Here is a 27,769-nt window from a genome sequence, read left to right on the forward strand (position 1 = left end):
TAAATGCTGAAATCTTTAGAAGGTGGCAGAACATTAACAAGACAAAACAAGTAAGTTTGGTAAACACTATATAATTTATTCAATGTAATAATACAAATATATATCTAGGAAAAATCTTTCCATAAACAAAACCAAAATAAATTATCTCATCCACATAAGTAGTATAGTTTAGCCGGTTCTGCGCCAGGGTCCAGGTTCCGGAGCCGTGGATCTGACCGCCATCTTGAATTTTGACGTCACGGTGGCCATTTTAGTGTCGAATTTCCTCAAATTTCCTCAAAAATGACTCAAAGTTCCTAGAAATTTCCTTATTTCGAGGGGAAATATTCCCATTTTATTCCTCAAAAATTCAAAATTCGAAATGCTTTAAAATATGATTGCCCTAGAAACAACGAAAGATCCTAAAAGCAAATCAACACTTATTAAAACAAGCTGTCCTAAGCCACCGAGATCATGACATTTACCTTGACCGTGAACTTAAATTTTTGATTTTAAAAATCCGAAAAAATTCCTTAAGATATATAAAAATAAAAATAGTTGACTTCAAATGTTTAGTTACTTAATCCATTAGGTCCTCGTTATGATTCTCGGCGAGAGTAATCATGAAAAACTATCTCTAATTCACCCATTAAAACGTAAAACATACACATTAAAATTTCGCTCTCATGCTTAAAGCTCATGGCGCTAGGTGTGCTGTAGTAGCGCGTGTTGTGCTTCTTCCATGTTAAAAGATCTGAATTTCCTTTATTGCTTCTGAAATATTTGCTACAGTTCACGGGGATTAAAGCTACAACCACAAGAAGCAAATTTCCGAATTTCGCCGAAGTAAAAGGCTAGGTTAGGTGCGGTCAGTGTAATAAATAATTTTTTTTTTTGGGAGGATAGGTTAGGTTAGGTAAGGCTATCGCAACTAAAATGGAAGGTTAATTAGTTTATGTTACTGCTATTTAAAATACTCTATAACCGTAAAGTATATAAATCCTTGCAATATTGACTTTTTTTCACGAGCGATCGGAAAACTTCGGACAACTTCGGAACTGTTCGTGTGTGACTTTCATCCCTGTGTACTATAGGTTTCCTTTGATTCAATCAGTTCGTTCTGTATAGAATTTTCCACTTCTTACAATTCAAGCATGCATTTATCTATGATGCTTACGTTGAAATTGAACACTTGCTTGGATTCAGATTATGGTTAGTTCTACCACAACTATATGAGAAAAAAATTGTTGTAAGTTTGGCACTTCATAATGTCCAACAATTTGCATCCCACTACATTTTCCACACACATTTTTAATATTCCACGAAGTTTAAAGCCGTGTTTTAAATAATACAAGCTTGAAGATTAGGTTTAATTTTTTAAGGAAGGTGAATTAGTGTTCATGCCTAAGGTTAAATTACACTTCAAACATTCAAACTAAGCAGGACGTTTGATGAAATATGCAAATGTGTTCCAATTACGTTTTATCGTAGTAACTCCATCTGTTTATAACTCACAAAGCCAATATGGGCGTTTGGGGGCGAAGCCCCCAACGAGCGAAAGTGAGTCTATATGTATAAAAATGGATGTTGGTATATATGACGGCGATAAACTCCGACACAGTTTGACCGATCACAATGAAAGTTAACACCTCTGAAGGTTTTTTTTCTCAGGGTGAAGGTTTTTTATGCTTTCCAGTTTGCTGTAACTCGCCACTAGATTGTGCTGCTGCGCATCAACTTCTATACTGATCAACCGATCACCATGGAAATTGGTATTTGAACACGCAGAATATTTTCACACTAGTCATTTTGCTACAACTCACCACTAGATAGCGCTGCAGCACATCAACTTCTATTCCATTCATTCGATCGACATGAAAATTGATATACTGTGATATTTTTACTGTCAATAATCCTCAATAACAACAAATACTGATTGTGACTGTGATTAGTGTTTGGTGAGTGATTTTAAAACGGAATAACGTCTGAAATGCTTTATAGATTATAGATTATGTACTAATCATACATTGTAGATATATAGAGGTAAATAAATAAACACTAGTAGGGAAACTTCTGCTGGGTTCGGCTAGTAAGTATTAAATATAATTACGCCACATTAGAAGGACGCATCCGTTGGAAGCCGGGGAGGGTTGCTAGTACATACTATTTCTGTTAGTTATTTGAAAAATAAAATCTCGTGTAATATTATATTCTATATATTTTAAAAAAGTTGTATTTTTTCTTAATTATAATAATAATTTGAAACCATTAGGAATATGATTCATAAATCATAGGGCCATGAAAATTTCGCGAAAAGATCCCGAGAGTAGCTGGAAGTTAAAACACTGTAGTATCTTCTGTGTTTCGTGATTGGGTGAGTTACTTTGAGTTGCATGTCGATTGTTACAACCAATCACACTAATTCAGTGTGGAAGCAAACACGTCCTTAGTGGCTCGTGCAAACAAGGCAACGACTTCTCTCGCAGACGGCCGCCAATCACAAGGAAGAAACCGCTGGTGTGGGTAGGTATACCTTGTTGCAGTCTAGTAGGCGTTCAGATTTTTTCGCGAAAATTTCCTGCCCCTATTTATAAAGTGTAAAGTGTATGAAAAGAAGTTAGGCCTTTTAATAAAATTAAAAATTACTTTTTTTGTGAAACTTTCTCTTTAGACAAAATTTAATTATTTTTATTATTTCTTCAACTAAACATGTTTTGAATATAAAGCTCACTGAATGAGATTTTATCGCTTTCGTATAAGTAATTTCTGTAAAATATAAATTCGAGGGCGGTAGTTAAGCTAACCATATTATTTTAGATAACCATTTTATTTATAAGAGCTCTTCGCGTTACTCTTTGTTATATATCAAATGTTGGTAGCCAGTAACTAATGAATGCGTTTCCGCCTTGAACGTAAACTCGAAACACGTTTTTTTCCCCCGAAGTCGAGGTTGGACGTAAATTGGTGAAAAGGGACCCCTGACGTGAACTGGAATACGAACTTGAAATGCAAAATGGTTGCCAGGGAAGGGTAGGGAATAGAAGAAAAATCAACATTGTCGGAAAAAAAGGAAGGGAGCTTTGTCTTTCTTTCCTTTTTGGGGGGAGGGGTGGGGGGTGGGGTAAGGGATAAAAATAATACGAAAGTTGTTAGGGGCAGAAGAAATTTTTCGAAACTCAGTTAGTTTGGGTGGCGCACACCCGTTGTGCATGTTTAAAGACGCGGAGCGGTGTTGAGGTTAGTGACAAATGTTATAAAAAAAGGACACGGGTTGGCATTAACACAGTAACTTAGTCAGTTTTTCCCTGGCTCCCCAGCACTGTAGTGAATACAGATTGCTTGCTCCGCAACATTTTTTTTGCTTTAACCAACCACCCTCTGGCAAGGCGGTGTTAACTTAGCCCAGCTTGCCTACAGCCCTGGAATCACAATTTACTGCACGAAATAAGACCAAAAAAAGTTTACCTCAAAATTTACCAAATAATTGTTAGGATTTATTAGATTCGTTTTTCATTCCGTTGAGTGGTATGCAACCAAAATTTATGGAAATGTATTTTGCCACAGTCAAATATCTCAGGGAATTGTTTCTCGCTTTATTATAATCACATTTAAGCTTATTTTAAATCATTTTCATTACTTACCAACAGTAGTTCTATGCAGATTATTCTGAAAATTAACTTTGACATGTAACTAGCAAATTTCAAAGCTAAAGTTTTTTCATATTATAAAAATAATTCATAACAACTTGTGGCGGAAGAAAAAAATTAGAGACTTAATTATGGCTTTCAAAGCTTCTTGACCAATATATTTATAATCATAAGTCATTACGGACTTGCACCATGCATTTCTTCACCGCAGAGAAACCAACACTGACCAATAAATTGTGTTCAGAACACAGAAAACCAGTTGAAGCTAGTTTTAGTCAATAAATAATATAAAATAAGAAGAAAATTACTTTCTTGTTTTCTGTGTTTTGCACTACTTGATTTTTTTCGTCTTGATTTTTCAGTAACAGACAAATGCTATGAAATGATGTAAGTCCATGATTTACATTGATTGCAAGACATGTTTTAATGAACAGGGAAAAAAACAATGGAATCTGAATTCTTTAGATTTGCTGTGGCACTTTGTATCTCGTGACAGTTTCGTAACGTTTGCACGAAAATGCGCGCATAGCCACAGGCTGAAGTGTTGATCGTGAAACACACCCGTGTCTTGGCCAAAAACTTAACAATGTGTGAAAGCGTTAGAAGTCCGGCTCGCCGACTAATAAACTCAGAATGATATTTCAAACGAGAGGAGGAAGATCCACAAAAGTTTGACTGTTTTTATTTTTCGCCAGAACTTTTAATTCATAAACAAGGACCCTGAAAAGTTGCCTTTTCCTCTGATAACCAGCTAGACTCCTGATAGCAGTATTCTATCTTGTATTCACCACTGTATTTGGAGCGTCGTTGAAATTGTATCGCTTAAGACTGCACAGACAAGTCCAGTCAACATCGAAATGGCTTCTCTCAGAAGTGGTAAGTAAGCAGTGTAAAGGCCGGCGAAGTTTACCCAAAATAAATAGAGTTATGGGAATCCTCGACCATTATTTCAATTGGTTTGACAAGGTAGCGAGCAGTTGCTTGCGCGACGGATTTTACTTCCTCAAACTTGACGCGGCCAAAATCCACCATCCAAGACAACTGATCCACCCACGAGGTTAAAAATCACACATCGCAAAATTGAGGTCAATGTAAGGATTCACGTCACACGGTCTTGCACTTCAAGGCCAATATACAGTACAATGGACTAGAATCGTTGGTCGAATCTTGCCGTCGGACGCCATTTCAATTTCAACTGTTTTTAGTCTGTAACAACTGTTTAATCGCTTGAAATTTGAATATTCGGTGTCGTAAAAGTATGGTCTATAATTTAATGGAATGCCTGAACTTAATAGTAAATAACTGCTACACAGAGTTTTTGCCGAGAAGTCATTGGCGTTTAGATTGAATTTAATTATTGGGAATGACTTCAACTATAATAGCACTATTTTATGGTATTTGTGAATCCCTTGATTAGTAATCTTTGCCTTTGTGACCGTGTGTATTGGTCACGAGACGTGCCGTGTTGATTTTCTACATTAAAAAAAATAAACATTTAAGGACACGGTAAAAACATGACCTTACCTGTTTATTTACCATGTGGAATCATCATCTTGTGACATCACAAATCGTAGATAGGCTACCGACCTCACCTTAACGGGGCAGTTATTCCCCCAAAAAATTGTTGGAAACAATATGGCGTCTCCCGGTTTCCAGCTCTTCCCCCCCCCCCCCCCCCCGTTAGTTGTGGGTTATCCGTGGCTGGAGCTATCAGCGCTGCGTGGAGCTGTGACTTCGACCTCAGACGGAGTTTCCGTGAGATTGACACTTATTCTGCCGTCGCGCCGCTGTACTGCCGGCGGCGTGTGTGGGGTGGGTGGGTTTGGTGCTGTGCACGTGTGTGTGTGTGTGTAAGGGCGAGTGTCGTCCGCCCCGACGCCGCGGCGGGCTTTCAGACGCGCCATAAAGGACTCCCGCGGCGGAGGATCGCCGCAATATCCTGCCCCGTTATGGCCTCATCGCGCCGGACAAACACGGAGCTCCTGCCCCCGAGTTAACTCCAACTGGAGACCCCCCTCCCTCCTCACTCCTCCCACTCTCCGACCGCGCAGTTCCAACCCCCGCGGGCGGCTACTTTGTTTCCCGCCCCCGGGCCCTGACGGTTATGGCTGCGGATTGCAGCTCCACCCTGCCCCCACCCTTACTCTCCCCCTCCCCACCAAGCCGCGTGAAACCTTCATGACCTTGACCTCTCGAATGTCCGTCCACGTGATTCCCCGCTCTCCCGGCCCTGGGCATACCTTGTTCAACCCCGCGGCCCTTATTTTGCCTCTCCTCCTTCTTTTCCTTTGTCATCGTCCCCTCCCCCAGCTCCTCTATCGCCTTGCCTCGCCCGTAACTCCCGGTGCGGGTGGGGTGGGGGGGAGGGGTTTGGTCCATTTCGGCCGGCGCGTAACAATTACAGCCCGAAAGGCACATGGCGCCACTAAAAAGGCGGTTATAAGTGAAAAGGATACAGGCGTAGTCTCGGCGCTCACGGAGAGAATGGCAAAGGGCGGAGGGGGAAGGGGATAGGCGGGGTGAATGGAGTCTCTCCTCGCAGATTGCAGCATCCCTGCAGAGAGGCCGGCGGGCAGAACGACATGATAACACTGGAGGCCGCGCCGACCTACACACCCGCCATAGACATGACAGCGCCCGTTTCTTTCCCCCATTCTTTAATCTTGCCTGATCTTGCGTTCGTTTCTTCTAGCTCTCTCACCAGTGGGTGTTTTTTTTTAAGAATTTGTTTAGTTTGTAAGACGCTCCTGGAAGCATAATACCGGTACTAACTCAGTAGGTTCGCGAAGATGAAGATAATATTTTTATCTCACAAAAATATAAATTAAATTTTACCTGTTTATTTCTAATTACAACTTTATTAATCGTACATTGAATTTATATTCGACTCTGGCAATCAAATATCACCTAATATTGCTCTCATAGTTGGCTTTTATCAATAACTAAAATCTCTTAAGTCAATCACTGAAGTCACTCGAACGTGTGCTCGTGTTCGCGCGCTTAAACAGTATATGGAGATGCACTGCTCTCTCTTCGAGTCAGTAAAAAACCACGAGGACATCTTGCTGGGAGTAGCGTCTGCATGTCCAAACAAATTCTCAAAGTTCATTAAATAATTCTTAAAACCACACTTAACCTACACCGCGCTCTCCCACCATAGAGATGTCCTAAAACAGAATATGTCAACTAACTGAAAACAAAGGTGACGAAGGAATAAAGGTTAGCATAATTTGAGTTTTCGAATTAATTTTTAACTGCAAAATAAAATAAAAATGTATTAAAACTACGTGTTGCATAAACTGGCAACGAGATGGCGCTATAATAAAAACTTTCTAAATGTATATAAAAAGACTAAGTAAACTTACGTAAAAACTGAAAACTTTCGCGCATAGTTAATTACCACAAATTTACACAAAACTGCATTTAAAAGCAGTAAAACTCTAAAAAAAAAAAAAAAATGACTTGCTTTTAAACCAAATCATAGAATTATAGCTTGGCCGGTCCTGAAAATGGGTCCGAGTCTAGGAGCTGGAGCCGGTGTCCGCCATATTGGTGTCAAATTACCTAAAACAAACCCTCAAAAATGACTTAAAATTACTAAAAAAAATTCCATTTTTCGAGGGAAAATTTCCTGGTTTTAAGGAAAATTTCCCGTGTTTTCCTCAAAAATTCAAAAATTCTAAATTTTAAATGTCTCAAAATTAATTTGCCTAAGAAAAAATTAAACTTCCTAAAGCGACTTAAGACTTATAAAAGCTAGCCACCCTAAACCGCCGAGGTCATGACCTTGACCTTGACAGTAAACTTGAAATTCCTTAATTTTTGACCAAAAATTTCTAAATAAATCCCGAAAAGATAAAAAAAAAATTGTTTACATCAAATGTTTAGTTACCTAATTCATCTAGGTTTGATTCCCAGCGAGAGACTTAATTACCATTTAAAATAAATTTTAATAAGAAATTCTTCAGCCATCTTGGATATGTATGACGTCACTGTTTCACTTTTCGTTATGGTCGCAATCTTGTATTCTAGAGCGTAGCAATTTTTCGATGTGGCCGCCATCTTGAAATAAATCGCCCCAATCTTCGAATGTGCACTTTTCGTTACGGTCGCCATCTTGAATTATAATTTCACGTCCGCCATCTTGTATCTGATGTCACAACCACTTCTTTTTTTTCGATTCTGAGGCTGGAAGCTTTTTTCATGGGGAAGGTTTTTATGCTGTCCATTTTTTTTTGTGACTCTCCACTAGACGGCGCTGCAGCGCATGAACTTCTACACCGTTCAACCGATCGCAATGGGTATATTCATTTTCAAACATAAAATCATAGGTCATAGACATACAAACAGTGAGTGCGTGTCATTTCTCTACGTGTGCCACGTGGTTTGGCAACTTCCTATCCTCCTCCTTGGTGTGACCCGAGGGATACAATTAGGTAGCTACTATCTAAATTTGATTTAAAAAAAAAATTGGTTGTCTGTAAAGTCGGTTTACGGACGATAGTTTAACGTGACAACATCATAACAAAACATTGATAAAATTATTGTATACTTTTATGAATAAAATTGAATCATTTTTATTGAATTATCACTATTTTGTACAGATACAAAAAAGGAGTGAAATGAAATCGACAATTTAATTGATAAATTTACTTTTATTTGCACTCATTAATTCAAATATGTTTATTACTTTAAAGAAGAGATTATTTTAACTATAACGTTTATACATGTTTGCTATTTAACTTCTTCCAATCTGTGTTATTCTGTTAAGAATAGGACGATGATAGGAAAAGTAGGAAACGAATGGGAGTGTTTCAAATTTAATGTGCCTCGAAAAAGTCAAATCGATGGTTGTTCCAATCGAGTGGAAGAGAGATAGATGCGGCGCAAGCGTACAATGAGCGTAACGGGACACTTTTTCGTGCGTGCAGCCGGCGTTCATCGATTTATTAGACGTTGTCACGTCAAAAAAAGTCTCCCTACGTTCACCCTTTGTTCAGCCCGGGCAACGCCGGGTGATGCAGCAAGCTCGTTGTGACCAAGCATAATTCATAGTTAATGTTCAGGAAAACATGACACGGTGATTAGGCCTGTCTGTTTCTTCGTTGACCGAGCACCAGCGGCAGGAAGGGCTGTGTTACCTTTTAAATTTATATTGATACATCCTTTCAGCCGGTAGGTTCAGTCAAGACGATAACTCACCAGAGCCTAAAATAAAGTGGAACACTGAGGAGTTGATGGAAGGGGGAATAAAGCAGAGTCAGTCAACTTGTAAGAGTCTCTGAAGGTTTTTATTTGCCATATATATATATATATATATATATATATATATTACAACAGTGAACCTCGACTGTGTGGACTTTCATTGTGTACTGTATTGTCCAAGTTGAGTTATTGAATATTTTGTTTGATTTTTCAAGAGTGAAGCTTCACCTAATCCCCGTGGCGACCACGCACGCATTCGTTTTTTGTTTATTTGGCCATTGAATTTTTTTATTCTGTCGGAATGATTTGACCAATAGAGAGCTAAATGTTCTCAATTGGTTAAGAGTTGAGATTTACTTGTCAATCAGTGAACAGAACAGAGAGGAATGAAAAATTAGAAGAGATTATAATTCCAGCGGATGCCAATCACGTGGGGTGAGATTTTGTGAAACAACACGCACGAATTATTAAAAAATTGGGAGAAAAAAATTTTAAACAAAATTTTTAACTGACAAGGTACTACGAACAATAGAGATTTTTTTTTTTAGCCCGGTGTCAACCCCTGCATTGCACGCAGCTGCCATGATGACACACATATGTGGAAGTTGCAGCAATGCAGGTGTTTATGTAAGCCACAATAACGCATGTGTAGAGCTAAATACTCAAGATAGCCTGGAGAAAAAGACAACTTGGTTGTCACTTGTTTTTTTAAGGATAGGGTTATATGTACTAGTTGAACATCCCTTTTTAATGACGTTAGTAAGACGAATAATAAAAATTATAAAAATCACGTACAACCCAGTCTAAGTTAATTATTCTTAGAAAATTTTGAAGATCAGCTGTAAAAATGGGACGGATATAATCAGGATAGGAATTTTTAGATCTTGTCAGTATTCAAGAACACAGTTTTTTACTTGCTACCTTGAGTAATTCACTTGTCCTGGACAAATCCGGGTGGGTTTAATGTTTGTCCTGAACAGCTTGTTTACCTAATAATTTTTCAAAGAATAAATTTTATTATAAAATTATATTTGAACAAAAATCAGTAATTTTTAACACTACAATTATGTCACAAGCACTTAAGATAAATTAATTCAGTATTATACTTTGTTTCGTTGTTGCACTTGGTATGTGTGTGCGTGGAGTTTTTTGAAAATTTATTTCAAAAACGTTAAAACAGTAATTTTTAAAAAAAGCTTTAAGTGTTTTAGTACTAGTAAAATATAAAGCAAAAATGATGATACGAGTCTTTATATCAATTAAATGTTCTATCAAATATAAACTACAAAACGTTTTTAAAAATGGCGACGTTTCTACGACTCGAAGTACGCGAGAAGTGCTCAGATTAGTTAGCTTGCATACTTCACTTCTAGTTCGGACAGCCCTTGCGATGTCACTTTACGGGACAAGTACGTATAAGTACCTACATACTTCAGGCATTAGTCCGGCCGCGTATGAATCCGCCACGGGCCACGCGAAGCGAATCGATTGTTCTCGAGCTGCGGCGTGCAACTCGAGAGATCGAGTGGCAGAATCGAGCGCACGCACTGTGAACGACACGTGTACAGCCACGGCGGGCGTGAGTCACGCACTGCGGCGGCGCCCGAGCACGCACCGCTACGCCGTCATCAGCGCGTGGCCCGTAGCTCTACACTGTCAGAAACCTTTGTAAACAAACATTTGAGAAAAAAACCGTTTGCCATGATGTTTTGTGAAGTGACACTTCTGTACAGTGCCGGTAGCTATAAAGTCAAGGCTATTACGTCAACAACATATTAAGGCAAATTAATAGCAAAAACTGTGTAACGAAAAGAGTAATAATAAGTAATTGTAATAATCAGAAGTGGGGCGCTTGGTGGCATGTTTGCATAATTTGACACTTGCACAATTTCTCATAAGCATGCACGCGTATGCAATGTCATACCTCTTTCTTAAGGCTAGCAGAGTTACGCAGTTCGACTCCTTTGGTCCTTATAAAAAGAAAGGAAGAGGGCATTCCCGGCACCCGCTCTCTAATAAAAAAGTAATAATTAAAAATGATTGAACTTTTCTCTGAAGTGATCGAGAACACTTAGCAAAACAATCCACTAAATTAATGCCGAGCGAAAAGATAAAATTAACTTAGAAGGCAGAGTGATAATTTGATAAATATAACATAAGCCTTTAAAATTGGTAAAAATGGAAACATTCTCTATTATGTACTAACTATTACTTTAAGAGAATAAAAATGAATGGCAAAAGTAATAAATCTTAAAAACATCTGAAGGTGATCTGGTAAATGCTACACATTAAAAAAAAATATTTTAAAGGCGACAAAAAGTTATTTAAATATTACAGCTAATATTAAAATCCACTATAATACTGTAAATTCAGCAATTTTGTTATGACTGGCATATTTTATAAAGATAAAAATACTCTAAATAACTTATACTTCGCAGTACTCCTAAAACCATTTAAAACTAAAATATATATATTAAAATAAAGTTCATACTGAATGTTCTTTAGCGGCTACGAAAATATTAAAGTTTTTCTTTATAATCAACTTCACAAAATGTTAAAATGCCCGTTCACGTAAGACGTTACTGAAAACACGTTTGTGCGTCGTACACGATCCAAATGGGGCAGGACAACATACTGACGTCACCGTGAAGTGGCCATACATAGGCCACAATCGGCGAAGCTTCAGTGCTAACTTGGGTGGAGACCTTGCACACATGTGTTTTTGTTACGGATTTTTTTTTTAATTTTTACAATACTTAAAAAAATTTATTCTTTTTTTTCGTCCGTCACTCGTAGGGTTTGATTATAATGGTCAGCAAGGGCCGCTAGGCGAATATAATCTCAGTGGCTTGAATTTGTAGACATATGGGTGCTTTCGGTGGTTTTGACATCGAAGCTTCAAAAATTATTTCGCAGAAAATAATCTTACTTTTTTTTTTTTTGTAATTTTATCTGGAATGATGGGAGGGGTTGTGCCCCCGGATGCGCACATGGTATTTAGTTACGCACTTTGCATGGAGTTACGCACTTGGTATACAGTTACGCACATGCAGTTCTTGGGAGAGAAGGCTTACAAGCGTGACAGATTTACAGAAAATTTAAAAAAAAAACGAGTGAAACCACGAGTAAAAAAACCCTCTTCATCGACAGTGTTTTGTTTCACAGCGCACTAATGAAACCCGCGGTTTATCTTGGTGCGGGCGGCGCGGTCTGCCCGCCAATTTGTCGCGGCGCGCGCCCGGCGACGGCGCGGTCTCGCCCCTGTGGTCTGGTTATGTTTGGTCGTGTTTGGTTTGGTTTGCGTCGCGCGTTTTCCCGACCCACAACACGCTCACTCCGGGGAGGACAGGAACTGCGGTCGCTGCAGAAGTTCAGTTGAAACGTTCCGCGGGCAGCAGGCAACCAGCGATGACGTGCGCTCGTGTGAACAGGGGCCCTACAGGGTGTACCCGGGTGTTTCCTGCACCTGCACAGTATGGCGGGTCCTCGTTATTGGTCATTGGTAGAGACCGGTTAAAATTCGCGGATTCATTTCGTGATAGGCTGAAATTCAAACATGTGGACAATTCTGCTGGTTCTGCTACTGGCTCGCAGTTTAACTGGAGCTCTCTGGGCCAATGAGAGACTATCGACCAATGAAGCGTCGAATCACAAGCTACCCAGTGGAGACGCCTCACAATTTAGTGCCCAATGAACACGCGTGTTTACTTGAGAAATGCAGAGGATAATGGAGGCTATCCTAGAGGTCATTGAATCCGCGAATTTTTTCGGTCCCTAGTCATTGATGATGAAGATTGTCTGATCGGCACCGTAGTCGGGTTTGCACGCCAGCCATCGCCACGTGGAGATTATTATTATTATTTGTTACAAAATCACACAAATGTTTCGGATAATTGAACACTCACAAAAGCAAGCTTTTGCATGATGCTACTAGTTACTTTAAGTTACGTGTGGTATTTTTGCTATGTTATCCAAAATATGAAAAAAAAAAAAAAAAAAAAAAACGAAGGAAAAGAAAATACTTTAAGTATAAATCTGAAAAAAAATGTAAAAACTAAAAAGAAACCTAAATTACCATTTTTATTTCAAATAGTAAATTAAAAATGGAAATAATATGAAGGTCAGATCAATTTTTAATTGATTCAACAATATATTATATTAAAAATGCCATTTTAAAATGAAATACATGTATAAATGCTACCAGAGAAAATATAGTTGTACTTAAATATTACAGAAAACTCATTATCAAGACTAAGATTATAATATTATTTTACTTGAAAATAATTTGTTTAGGTAGGCTACGTTAGCTACAATATTTAGATGCAAAAATTATTTAAATCCCTGAGCGATAGTTTTAAGAAGTAGAAGCCCATGTAATTTTTTTTTTTCTGTTTATGCCGTGTTATAACGAGTTTAGGGCGAACTAGACTTAGTATCTCTGATTTCATTTCGCAGTACGCGGCGTGTGAAGACACACACTACACCCCGTCCTGAACCAGGGAGAAATATTTCCACGGCTGAATAAACCCTTACCTGGCCGGGAATCGAACCAAGGAATAACCAACCAGAATTAAAAAAATATATATATTTTTTGTAACTTGAATTAATTTTGAGCATTGAAGCGTGCACGTAATAATATCCAAGCAAAACTAACTGACACCCATGCCTTACCTGGGACTCGAACCAGAAACCATGCAGGCTTGTGTCCGACTGTGCTACGGAGGTTCTGCAACACAAAAAAAAAAAAAAAAAAAAAAAAAACATGGTACTTCTCCATTCAGCCAGCAAGTCAAGCTTTTAATCATTACTCCTAACAAAACAAAGTAAATTAATTGTCCGTGTCGGAAACGAAAATTGGCGCGAGGGATGTTTCCAGAACAGCACTGCGCTGTTCCGGACTAAAAGAAAAAAAAAGCGGAATCACGAGCGAAATAGACGTTCGGTCGCGATTGTGGCGTCGCTCCTAATGAATCGGTCCCCGAATGACAGGGCGCAGAGTCGCAAAACCCGCGAGAGGAAGAGAAAAAACTAACTAATGGGCGGAACGTCTAGGGCGCGTTATCCGAGCCGCGGAGCCGATTACGGATTCCCGACGCGCGCCCGGAGCTCGGAGCAATAATGATAATAATGAAAACGCGTGGTTAGTTTTTTTTATATATTTTTTTTCATTCTGTCGCGAAGTCCGCTCGCAGCCCCGCGCGCGGCAGCTTCGCGCCATTAGCATTCCGCGCGTGCCGAACGGGAGTTCCACTCGCCGCTCCCGCCGGCGCCAAGTTTCCCGAGGGAAAATGCGAGGGAAAGTCAACCCCCCCCCCCCCCCAACTTCCCCCTTGGCACTTCGGTCGGTCAGAGGGGGGGGGGGGGTAGGGGTGGAAATACGAGCTGGACTCTTGACAGCAGTTGAAAAGCGGAGGGAATTGGTCCCGCGGACGGGGGTCGAGGGGAAATTAGCGTCGCATAATTCACCGGCCGACGGACGGAACAGGAAGAGAGAAAAAGGGTGCGGCGCGCGGAGAGGAAAAAAAAAAACGAGCGTGAAAAAAATTCTTCAACGTCGTGAAAATTTTCAGGCGTAGGGACATTGTAGTTTTGACGCGATGACGAACCACTGATAATCGTCCATTAAACAAGTGTGACACGAAAAGCCTCTCTCCCTTTCCACGCTCCTTGCCAATTTTTTTCCCTCCCCCCCTAAACCTCCAGTCAACGTCACCGAGTAATAATATTTTGCCATCCTTTTTTTTTTGTTTTTTTTTTTTTGTTTTTCGTGTCTGGTGAACCGGTGTGATCCCCCAATCTTCCATACAGGCACGCCGGTCACTGTTTCTAAAAAACCATCCGTGATTAATGGCTGTCAAATCAGGTCGGTTAATGGGTTTGAAAATACGGTGACTGCGGATATTTTCCAGTCTCAGCTCTCGTGACGTGAGGTAATAACGTCCTACGCTAATGTCCTCGCCGGAACTGGTCGAATGTTTGTGGGGGGAGGGGGAGAGAAGTCGGTGAAACTAAGATTGCCAAACTAGGAATACAAAGCCCTGACGTCTCTGCGAGGGAAATTGCTTTCTATTTAGAAACGCAATTACCGTGCCTCGATAAAAAAAAAAAAAAAAAAACTTCTCTCGATATTTTGCATCACATTTGGAATGTGGTGTAGCATCTGTAGGCTACTTCCAGCTAAATATTGGCAGGCATTTTTTGTGAATGTTAGGGGATTACATTGCAATAATTTCTTGACGCTGGTGTATATTTTAGAAATCTGATTACATATATCATCCGCATTTAACTTTGTTGGTTAACCTATGAAGGTTGAAATTTCGCTTACTATTTTCGAATACATTTAGCGTCAGTGCAGCTATAATCAGAATTTTGAAAACTACTGTAAAGAACGCCAGTGAATTATATCGATTAAATGAATATATGTTTCACCCTCTAGAATATATTTCTAAAGGAGAGATTGAGTGACTAATAAGCCACACACCCCCCCCCCTCCCCGACGTAAGACACGGGGAGAGTCAGCCGTATGCGGTGTTGCCGCGCGAGCAGTCCATGATGCCAGCAAGGAGGGGTTCACAAATGGTGCGTGCTCAGTTTTTGAACCTTGTTGTGTTGGAGTCGGCAACATTGATTTTATGTGCAACCCCGTAAGCTCATCCAATCTCTGGGCTTCCTTCTCCCAATAGTACCCCTTCCTGCCATCATGTTTCTGTCGAGACACTGGTAGTTGTCTCCATGTCATGCATTGAAGCTGCGTACGTAAACTTTAATCCATCGATTCAACCTTTCACTGTTCTGTTAAAAACTAAAAATTTTCTAATTAAATGAATATCTTATTATGCACATTTAAAATAAACTTTACAACAATAATCTAGTAACAACGATGATTGACTACAAAAAATTAAAAAAAGGCCTTAATTTAGTCAATAAACTATTGCGTTTGTGGTTTATATTTTTCAAGAACGGATTGAAACACATGGAGCGCTCTTACGTCGAAATATCTATTGACTATATTATCGGAAAACATTTACTGATTTAAATGATATAAATTATCAGTTACAAATAAGAATTATTGCAACCATGGCTGAGTATGTGAACAGGTATTGTTAGTGGCAAGGATAAGAGGTGAAGTATAGTACGGTCTCTGCGAGTTTTGCGTCACCACGCACAAACAAAGTATTACTTTGTAGGAGTCTGACGTCGTAAAGCCCGGATCACAGCCCTGTCCGCAGCGCGCCGCGGCTTCGGGAATGACGTCACTTCCGCTCCGTGCGCGCGAGAGCAGTGCCCCGGCGTCCTGATCTCCAGTCCCGCGCGAGCCACCTTCGAGGCCAGGCGCGGTCGCGAGACGCTCCATAAACTCGCCAATACTATCGCTTTTGGTTCTGTTCTACAGTGTGTTATAATCTCTTTTATCGTTTTTTTTCTACCGTGTGCGTGAGTGTTGTTTTGTATCTGGCGTGGACTAACACAACTAGCCTGCACCGCACATTTTTCTCCAGCGCGGGAGACGTCCCTCGGCAGCTACACGGGCCGGACGATCCACCCTCCCCCCCCCCCCTTGCCACCCTGCAGGAGGCTGCTTGCTCTACGCGAGAGAGCTGGCGCCGAGAGACGTCCGCCACGTCTCCACGCATCCTACGGGAGACGGGTACGCGACAAAATAAACCTCTTTTCTGTGAGCGGCACTTAATCGCTGGCGTCTCCTCGATCGCCGAGGAGTCCTGATTCTCAAGTCTGTCTGTCTGGCTGGCTGGCTATCTCTCTCTAGGGTGCGGTCAGGGGAGAGGGGAGGAGGGGGGGGGGGGGTTAGCCGCCAGAGCGAGGGACCCACGACTGCGTCCCTCCCCGTCGGGAACCCCATTACGACGGGGGACCCCCGGCGCCTGATGCGATTACGAGTTCATCAGCGTGGCTGGTCGACGACAGGCGCAGCCCGTGGTCCCCTGCGGGATTAGGCAAGTCCGCGGGCCCCGCTGATTCGATCAGCCGCCCATTCCGTCGACGTCGCCCGGGGAACAATCTCCTCGCGGGCTCGGACGCCCTGTCGCCCGACTCGTCCTTCGCGCCGGGGACTCGGATGCGCGGGGAGGGGGACGGGTGAACCCCCCCCCCCCCCCCGTGACCGAGCTCACCCCTGACCAAGCCGAGGTACAGTGGAATCTGTGACGGTCGCTTCCCACCTAAGTAACTGCACAAACGTAAGTGGGAAACATGGTGTTAGTCACGAAATTCACAGAGAACCTACTACTCAATGTCACAAAAATTGCAAATCATTACCTCTGCCACTAAATACATGTTTGCAAAAATAACCATAGTTTTAATATTTCATTTTCCTAAGTGGATTTTCTGTACAGTTCACGGTGCAACCTTGATCGACCACTAAAATCAGTATAATGTTTCTGAATAAAAAGTCAATAAGGATTTTGACCTAAGAGCGCTCTGTGTATTTCAATTAAAATCAGTGCCTACTGCAATAGTAGTTAACTGTAACTGTGAGCCAGTGAGTTTTCTGCGATGGACCAGATGTCGACAGCCGTGACACAACCCGATGTTCTCAAGGCAGGATGATCGTGCCGTGGTTTGCCATCTCTTACCGCTGCGTGGACGCGTATTGACTGCCGCAACAGCCATTCCTGAGCACGGAAAGGACCTTCCCCACGTGTGACCCATTTCAGACCCAGCCGGGAATCGAACCCGGTATATTTGGGTACCCAGCCAGTTGTCCTGACAAAACTGCCCGAACGACGGGAACTAGACGTCACCTAAAAGTATGAAAAAAAATTGTCAGGAATTTATTTTGGGGCTGACTATACTGAAAACATCTGAATGCATACAATATTTACCAAAGATAAGGCATATTAAACAAAATGTAACCCACAATTAAAAAAAAATTAACATAGCTACGTAAAATAATTTATTTTTGAGGAAAGAACTGTGTGATAGCACGCTACAGCTCGCGACTACTTCCTTTGAAGTGCGTTCGGAACTTCAACCGCATGCCTGCTTTTAAATAAATACCTTAACGCGAGAGGAAATGAAGCAGGTCCTCTGAGCTCGTACCACTAAGGCTCTGGGAAAAAACAGTGGCGTAGCCGGCGGTGGTTTGTGCGCGCATGCGTTGATGAAGGTATACCTGCTACATTTAACAGTCTCACCTCGTGGCATCAAAAATTAAATAAACAGGTTGATAGCGCAAACCATGCGAAATATAACGTGTAGGCCTCTGGACCTGTAGAATTTCCAAATAGGCCTATCTTTAGTAATGCGTTAGAGCAGAGGAAAAATAATCACACAAAAAATATAGGTACATAATCGACTCTCAAAATGCGTGCAGGGTTGCGTTACAGATAGCTGCGTCCGTTGTCGGGGTACGCACATGTTTAATGACAAATATGGACAATTTATCCCCTCTCCACTCTCCCCACTCCTCCCCACAACTTTTCTGCTTGTCGTCGCTTTCCTGCCCCAGGGACTATGCCCCTCCCTTTCCGAGTCCCAGTGGGATCGTGTGTTTTAGCTCCACGTAGTGCTGGTAATTAAAACCGATCGGCCTCTACCGTGTGCAAAAAAAAAAGTCCCTTGCAAGCGCGCTTGAAAACAGATTCCCCTTCCCCACCCCTCTTCGTCAAACGTGTTGCGTCCCTGTCACGATATACGATTGTACACACGTATTGGTTTACTTCCACTGTTCTCAGTGGCGATGTCTATACACGCAAGATAACTACTTTACAAAAGTAGAGACCGGAAAAATTCGCGGATTCATTTCGTGATAGGCTGACATTCAAACATGTGTAACATTCTGCTGGTTCTGCTATTGGCTCGCAGTTTAACTGGAGCTCTCTGGGCCAATGAGAGACGATTGAATCCGCGAATTTTTCCGGTCCCTATACAAAAGGCATCTTACTCAAGAGGGCACTCAATTAAAATGAATATTTGTTTTAGACTTCGATCACTGCCTAAGGTCAAGTAAGTACATTTTAAAAACAAGTTTTGTTTTTGTTTGGTTGTGACAGAGACCATGGACGTATATCCCGTAAAAAAAGGGGGGGGGCAGGGGGGATTTAGAAGTCCCTTAGTGAAGGGCCTAGTTTGCGCTTGCAAAAGCGTGTCTGTGGAACGGTTTTGATAAATGTAAACATCAAAAATTATGTTTAATGTAAAACTTTCAGTATATTTTAGAGTTTTCTGTTTATTGTATGAATACGCTTAAATATGGGCAGTAGGCAACATACAAGCATCCTAACCAGAGATGACTTGAGTCAGTTAACACCCATGCTCCATACCCTTGCGAATCCCTGACACACATTAAATCACTGAAACTTACAAATATTATAAAAGAGAGTGAGTTGGTTTGCCAACATGAAATTTAATGGACAAATTTAAAACGTTATTTCGCTGTTTTGTCGGCATTATTCCAAATTAACATAGGCTATTTTTTTTATTTTTAAATTTGGTTGTGTAATATATGGCAACATTTGAAACTAAAAGACCTAGAAGAAAGATCAAATTGAATTCCTCCTTAGCTTAGGCTGAGTAAAAAGTTACAGTTAAAATATTTTAAGTTTCCTCTGACATTTAGACGTAGATGCACATGGATCTGAGTGCTTAAGGGGATTGGTGCAGGACAAAAAACAGTCATTCGTCAGAATTTGTTGGAAATGAGCTTAAGTGTTTTATAAATGCTTGTTTATTACTACTGCACGGCCAGCCAGCACGTATATAAGCTAGCGGGTGAGATTTGGCAAGTTAGTGGCGAGAGAGCTTCCGTGGGGGGAGGTTGTCTAAGATTGCAGCTCTGAGGCCTGCCATCTAGCGGGAATCTTTCGAAGGTCTTCCACAATATCGCCTTTCTCTCTCTCTCTCTCTCTCTCTCTCTCTCTCCAACACGGACACCCAACCAGCTCTTATCTTCGCTTCCCATCTCACACTATCTTTCATTCTCGGATCAGGTAGCCGCCCTTCCCCGCGTAGACTTTCGTGTTACTCCAGGAAACCAAGACAACCTTTGAAAAATTTGTCCAAAGCTGAATTTTTGTACTGTGGTAGAGTTGACTATGCTTAATAACATAACGAAAGTTTACCGCTGTAGACCTTGTGCGTTATCACCGAAAATTTGCATTTAAGTCCTAGGTGACAGCAACTTGCATCAGTCCATTAAAATGCTACCCATTTATACAGTTTTTAATTTTGACTGTCCGTAAACTTACCAAAATAATCTAGAAACTGTAATACACCCATTAATGTTAGAAATAAATTTTTTTTAATATTTCAGATATGATATAAAGCGATTAATTCACGACATATATTTTTTTTATATTTGCCACCCAGATAAAAATACGATTTACACCAATTTGAAGAGCTCAATGCGAAAAAATGTCTAAATAAATGTTTTTAATTATACTTTTAGCTTTAAGATAGTATATTTATAAAGAGTCTAGCATAATTAGTTGCCTCATTAAAGCTGCCCGAGCGTTGCAGTGTACTGCGGCCGTACTGATCTTTCACGGCCGGCGGGCTTTGAAACACTCTGCGTATTGCGACACTCAATAAACTTGGTCTTATTTAGGGATTACTTAAAATATATTTAATGCATATGATAGGGTGTATTCATGTTACATCTATTTAGATATTCATATTCTTTTTTCTTATATGAATGATTTTTGATACAATAAAATTAACAATAAACAATTTCTGCTTGGAACTTGTAAATCAAAATTCTAGAGGACCTCTGGTTTTATATACGTGTGTTCGTATTTTGTTACAGAAATTTTATTATTAAAAATTATTTTAATACCAAAAAATATAATTATTTTTTATTTCTAATACATTAAGTATATTATTTTAGATCATATCTGTGCAAAATTTTTATGTAGCCTATATTATAAAATATATATATTTAATTGTATGAAATTAGTTTACTACATAACAGTTGAAGAAAACGATACACCGTAAATGTGCTTATTGAGTTTTGTCACTTTTATAACATAATTCGTATGATAATATTATTTTTTTCCAGAAAATAAATAAAACATAAGTTGTGTTGTAAAATGTATTGATAGAATTACATATTTAGTAATTTTTTTCTAAGTTAATTCATTGGAGTGCTGCGCCTAGCTTACTTCGTTGAATTGCTAGTGGCAAAGAGCGGTGGTGGATGTTTTTGCAAGAGTTTGGCCGTATTTTATGACCCCAGCTGTGAGAGGGTGTTCGTCCCAGAAATCCTAACGGTCAAGGAAAATAGCCTTTCTCTGTAGTAACGTACGGGTGTGCTACTCGCGCAATATCGTTAGTTTATCACAACTTTCCGGGAAGTTCTATTGTTATTTATTTATAATTTAGAAATTAAAGAGTCGATCATACTAATATTTTTACCTAAGCAAATCGCATCCTGGAAGATTTTTATCTACGTTTGCAGCAAAAATCACTTGCAGTTAGGAAACTTTTATTCTTTCAGAGTAAAATTCAGTCTGGAATTACCATACATTAAAAACCTTAGTTTTCTGGAGCAAAAAACGTCCCAGCACGAGCGACTTTAACACTGATGCACACACACTACGCAGCTTGAAATACATCAGTGGTCAGACTATTGTACCAGACACTCAAAATATACACATTTAAACTTTACAAAAAAAAAACACAGACAATATTTATGAAGTGATTTTGACGCTACGCTCAACAAATTTATGTAACATGTAGTCAAATTTCTATAAAAAATATATAAGTATATTTCTTACCTTTTATGATTAAAATTACCAATTTAATAATAGGACGTTTAAACTTTGAGGTGTTTATCACAGTTACCATGTAGGACATTATTTTATATTACTTTGGTGCCATAATGAGAACCGGCTTAAAAAAGTATTAAAGTTATTAAATTTACGAAACATTTTTGTGGATCATTGTATAAATTATCATTAAGGACTCAACTGCTCATTATTGGTGTGATCACAAGGTTTCATCGGTAAACTTTTGACGTGTTACTAAGAAATGTTCATTCTACTACTGTACAAAATTTTTGCTTTGGGATAATTTTCCATGTATTAATAATTTTTGTTTCTTAACAGCGAAATTCGTCCCGACCCGAGCCTACTTCGACAACCTCGCAGTAGTATACACTACGCGGCTCGGATCGCTTTAGTGGTCAGACTAATTGTATGAGACACTTAAAAAATATACCAATTTAAAGATGAATAAATATGCAAAAACGTTTACTCTAAGCGATTTCCACGTTGGGCTCTTTAAGTTTATGTAAGATGTATTTATATTTCCTTAAAATTGAATGAAAGTGAATTCGTTAACTTTAATGATTTAAAAGGTCTATTTTATAGAAACATGTTTAAACTTTGTGCTTTTTATCACTATCCTCAGATGGGGCAATGTTTCTAGATTATTTTGGGTTCCATACTGACGGTCTACTCCATAAACTGCATTTGCAATATCCATTATTGTGGATCGTTGCAAAAAATTGTCATTTTGGACTTAACTGCTCGTTTTTGGTGTGACGCACAAGGTTTGCGGCAGTACTTAAACTTTTGACGTGTTACTAAGAAATGTTCATTCTACTACTGTACAAATTTTCGGCTTTGGGATAATTTTTCATGTATTAAAAACCTTTGTTTCTTCATAGTGAAATTCGTCCCGACCCGAGCCTACTTCGACAACCTCGCAGTAGTATACACTACGCGGCTCGGATCGCTTTAGTGGTCAGACACATTGTACCAGGCTCTCAACAAATAAACTAATTTAAAATTTAAGAACTAAATCGTGATCGTAAAATGGCCGCCATGGTGATTTGCGAATTTATGGAGAAATAAAAGCAGTTAAAATCTTATGTAGTTTCCAAGAGACATTATTACATCACCAATCATCTAAAGTAACAGGTTTACAAAATTTCAACATATTCAGTAACTAGTCAGTTTTTCAAATGTGTTAGTATTAACAATCTGGACCATATCTAGTCGGTGAGGTCTGTATTGTTACAGACTATCTGTATTCTGGTATTTGGATTTTGAAGCTACTTAATGATTCGCTTTCAATGTCTATTAAAATATACTTAATGCTAATTGCAGGAATATTTCTACTCAATTTCAAAATTATAATTCCTGAAAATTTGTAGTGGACACATTTCAATGTAACACTTATTGATTTTCGAGTTATGTTGAGGTTTCGCATGCCACTTCGTGTACACGAGATGGCCCCTGCTCTGGTAACAATGAGTCATCACAACCGGTGCCGTCTGTACGAGCGTCTTCACAAGTTATCCTGAAATATGTTCTTAAATAATAATTCAAGTGAATTCTTAAAATCCTACACACCTTATCTTAAGTGTCGTAAATGAATCGTTATATTTTGTAAATCCATATAATATAGGAGCCAACATGGCGCGAAGCGATGGACGCGATACGAATAATATTTTTTTTTTACCAACCACTAAATCAGTAAATATTTGTTGTTTCCATTCGCTATGAATTCAAGCATGTAACATGTGTACTGCTTCTTCAATTTGGCCACAGTTAAATGGGAGGCTCTGAATCACTGAAAACTCCTCATCCAAATCAACGATGAATAGAGACCGGAAAAATTCGCGGGTTCAATGACCTCCAGGATAGACTCCAATATCATCTACACACTCGGGCAAATGCCAACTGTTCATTGGCTGCTGACTTGTGAGTCGTCTCGACTGAGTGTCTGTGATTCGACACTTCTTTGAGCGAGGGTCTCTAATTGGCCCTCATTAATCCAGATTAACAGTGAACCAATGACAGAAGCAGCACTAAGGTATAATTATTTGAATTTTAGCATAACACGAAATGAACCCGCGAATTTTTCAGGTCTCTAACGATGAATCACAGGCATTACAACAAACAGTTATCACAAGTCAAGTAGCCAATGAGCAGGTGACATTTTTCGAGTCCGTAGAGGATTGTTGAGACTATCCTACAGGTTAATGGCAACGCGCTCTTACGCGCATGGTTAATACCCCGCATGAGTAGAGTGTAAATGCGTAAGCCTGAGACACATCTAGGTCCTCATCTAACCGCGCACACTTAGATTTAACTCAGGATAGGGTGAAAAATATTTACTAATTTTGCAGTCCTAACAGTCACCAACGAATAGCCAGCAAAAATACATAAATAAACTCACGAATATTGTTCGTGAATGAAGGCGAAGCTGATACTTTGGAAACGTTACCAGCAGATATTAAATGATGTTTAACTATTATTTACGTTGCTTACTTCTTAAAACTGCATTCATGTAAACTGATTTTGTGTGAGACTATGTTGAGTGTTTTCTGCTACACTTAGTTTTCTGAAAAAAGTCTATTGTGGCTTAATAAACTTGTTAACATTGATGCCTGCCATAAAAAAAAAATTCAAACGTAATTATACGGATACATGTTGAGTATAGTTTATGAATGGTTCACGCATTGCTGAAAAAAAAAAACATGTTTACAATTTTACACATCTTTTTGTTGTCGCGTCCATCGCGTTGTACATACTCAACTCTGAAAAATAAATATATGGTAAAAAAAGCTATAATAAAATAATCTCTTATCTTTCTTTATTCTTTTTTCTAAGCGCTCTAATGGCTTTCGATAGTTTTGTTCTTTTGTGTACTCTTGGTGGAGGTTTCTTCTGCATTTTATTCCTGAATAAATCTTACGCTGCAACAAAAAACATCTAGCTAAATCACTGTGCTAAATAACAACAGAGAATAACCATTCAATTATACGCCGAGCTAAACCAAACACGTTCTCTTATCTACTGAAAATGAGTACGTTGACCTTCATATCAGTTTCCCGCGAAATCCTGTCTCCCCTTCGTAAACAGCAGACAGCTGTGGCAGAGTGGGAACGAGCTGCAAAAAGTTTGGAAAACTGTCGCAAGGTGTCACTACTGTCCAGCGCGCTCCATAATTCCTCGTATCCGAGCTTGCACGCGACTCAAATTTCTACAGCTACGTTTTTACTTTAGGTCCGACTGCAATAAGCTAAAGACTAAAATAAAGTCAATCATTCAGCCGACATATATGTAGGCGTTTGAATTACAAATGAAAACGCGAATGTTATTAAATTCGCAAATGAATATCACGCAATTTCGTAGCAGCTCAGTTATTAAAATTCAAATTGTAAATACGTTAAATTAATAATGATTACAGATAAAATAATGGTCACAGTCATATCTCCCGTGTCTGAAAATTTATCTGCGAAAGTTTTACCACTGAATTCTTTATAGTTTTTTAATAAAGCTTGAATTAAAAAAAATACCGAAAATCAGCAATAACTTAATTAAAATAAAAAAATAAAAAATTAAATTTTACACCAGAATGGTTCAAATATTCTCTAGCAGCTGAATCATTAACAAATATATTTTTTTTTTTTATACGATGCTGGTGCACCAATCCCCTTAAGAATGCTTTGCGACGGAATGGCAATTTAAATTGTCGACGTGTACCATCTCCCATGCGAAGTTTGGTATCGCAACTAGAAATCCATGAAGCTACAAATTATAAGAAAATACATTTTTATTATTACTACTATGTCTCAAGACTAAAAAATAAAAAGCACGAAGAACATAATTTTCTGAACACGTAAATTAATCACTGGCATTTGCTTATTTGAATTTTCGGTTTACTGAAGGCTTCACATTTGTTTCCGTTGCACTAGATCGCGTGAATTCGCTCGCGTTAATGTTTTAATTCTGGTTTGTTGTGAGCGGGGTCATAAGAGTCAGAACTCAAGTTAGGCATGGTTGCGTATGACGTTGTTACTGGATGCTCTAAGCAATATTTTCTTCAAATCGCATGCCAGTTTGTATCATGGTCTTAATAACAAAAACTAGTTTTATAAAAATAATGTAACGTATGGACAGTCATGAGTTGAAGATTTGGGGTTATTTCGTCATTGCGCATCATCAGCGGTGGTCCAATCTTAACGCCTGCTCAAAAATCTGGGTCAATACTGAAGGTTGGCTTTTCGAAAGCTGAGAATCTAGGAAATGAATTAAGTGGACAACGGGCTACAGTAAACATTATTTGTGTGTTCTGCTCGCTAGTCTGACAACATTTCACTGGCTGTTCGGGGGATCTGTACACTTGGGCACTCGGGAATCAGCCCCTGGAATTCCCTCTGAAACATGTCCGCCGTCTCCTCATTGGAACGTAGGGGCGAAAAAAAAAAAAGCTCATACACAACGCCTACCTCTTTTTTTTTTTTTTTTACCCGTTCGCCGCAGCGAGAGAGGGTTTTTTGTTAATTACATCGCCCTTTAGTTATTCTGCGTCCGTAAGCTCTTTCGCTTCTTTTTTTACCCCTCCCCCCACCCTCGGGCGTGCATGTTTCCGCGGGGACGGGTCGGGGGCGGGAAGGGGGTGGAAAATGGGCGGAGTCAACCACACTTCCCTTTTCGGCTTCCTCTTCATTCGGAACCCCTCAGCGGCGCATTTTCGACGTCCACTGTTTGTATCCGATGCGCGAGGCCCATCACATCAGTTATTGAAATTTCCACTCCACCCCCCCCCCCCCACCCCACACCCCCCCAACCCCTCTCCGAGCCTTCAATCGTCCGTGGGGGGCGGACGGAAATAACCGCCTGCGGGAATTTCCCGCGAGGTCTTTTCATTACGAGCGCCTGGGCGCTGCGGCGCGCGGCGGACGTCAAAGCGAAGCGACGCGGTACCCAGCGCGGTTGACGGCGGGTTGTTTGGACATCCATTCCGCGAACCATGATTGTATTTCAACCAACCCGAGGTTTTTTTTTTGTCCGTATATTTTACCGGTTATACCTTTCAAATGACGCTTTCCTTAACGGCTCAGACAACGCGATGTTTACGAAAAGCATTTACGAATTCGCCGAGGACCGAAAAGTACTTTTAATATCGGATAAGGTTTACAAACTGTGTTTTTAGAAGAGTGAAAACAGGCTTAAAAGCTTGTTTTCGTAGTAATTTTTAGGCGTTAAACAACTGGTACAGATTCTTGAAAGCACTTAAGGGACTTGCATTACACTTTTACCTTAATTTTGCTATCATATAATGTTACGGTCACCGCTCAAATTTCACAGTTGTCCTATGACGACGAGAAGACTGCGCGCCAGTTCATAGCCTTGCGCTTAGAGTCTATACCACACTAGAAGCACCAGCGAGCGTCGCGCTTATCATCCCGCCTTACTAACTTTCATACACCCACGTTCTTTGCGACGCTAGTGTCACAAATAAAAACTGAGTGGTGCAAGTCCATGACCGGCCGCCATCTTAAATTTTTTTGTAAAAATTTTCCTCCTGTTTTCTCAAAAAAGACTTTAAAAAATCTTCATAAAGTAAAAAAAAAACACTAATCCCATTTTCTAGGAAAAAATTTCTGTTTTTTTAGAAAAAAAATATTTTCTGTTTTCCCTTGTTTGATTTTCAATATTAATTATAATTTATACACATTTCTGTAAAATTGAATACAGAGCATTTATTTAAAGTTTTGTTTATTAACTGTATATATTACTAACATTTTTTATTATTTAATTTTCTAATTATTATTTGCATGCAATATAAATTTAGTTTTTGCTACGTCACTTTTCAAGCTCGTATTTAATTAAGAATTTTATTATTTTAGGATACGAGATTGGTTTGTTGACTGTCTCTGTAGTTAGTATTGTTTCAAATGTCTTTAATTTATTTGATATGTAATTTACTAATACTACACTCCATTCAAACGATTGCACTGGCTAAAATTGATGTATGCGAAGCCGTTATTGATGACTTGGTCCATGGTAATGACACACATGATGTTTTATGTGTATGTGTGTATAAGTAAACATTATAATTTCATTAATTCCTGTAAGCTACCTTCAAAACAAAATTCTCTGTCAGACATGGCAGCAGTTATATAACTATTTAAAAATAGTTTTTATAGATATATATTGCAAAGTTTATTTAGATAATTCAAA

General features: G+C 39.5%; 1 protein-coding gene across 1 annotated transcript in view; it reads left to right on the plus strand.

The window, feature by feature from the left end:
• The first annotated feature begins 16,446 nt into the window (after positions 1-16,446).
• The window catches only part of LOC134533492 (peroxidasin-like), a 521,250-nt gene continuing 509,927 nt past the window's right edge, over positions 16,447-27,769 (plus strand). The window contains exon 1 of the mRNA XM_063371017.1: positions 16,447-16,479. The gene's annotated coding sequence lies outside the window, so the exon portion shown is untranslated. The remainder of the gene's footprint in view (positions 16,480-27,769) is intronic.

The sequence above is a fragment of the Bacillus rossius genome, chromosome 6 (assembly GCF_032445375.1).
Source record: "Bacillus rossius redtenbacheri isolate Brsri chromosome 6, Brsri_v3, whole genome shotgun sequence".
Lineage (NCBI taxonomy): Eukaryota > Metazoa > Arthropoda > Insecta > Phasmatodea > Bacillidae > Bacillus > Bacillus rossius.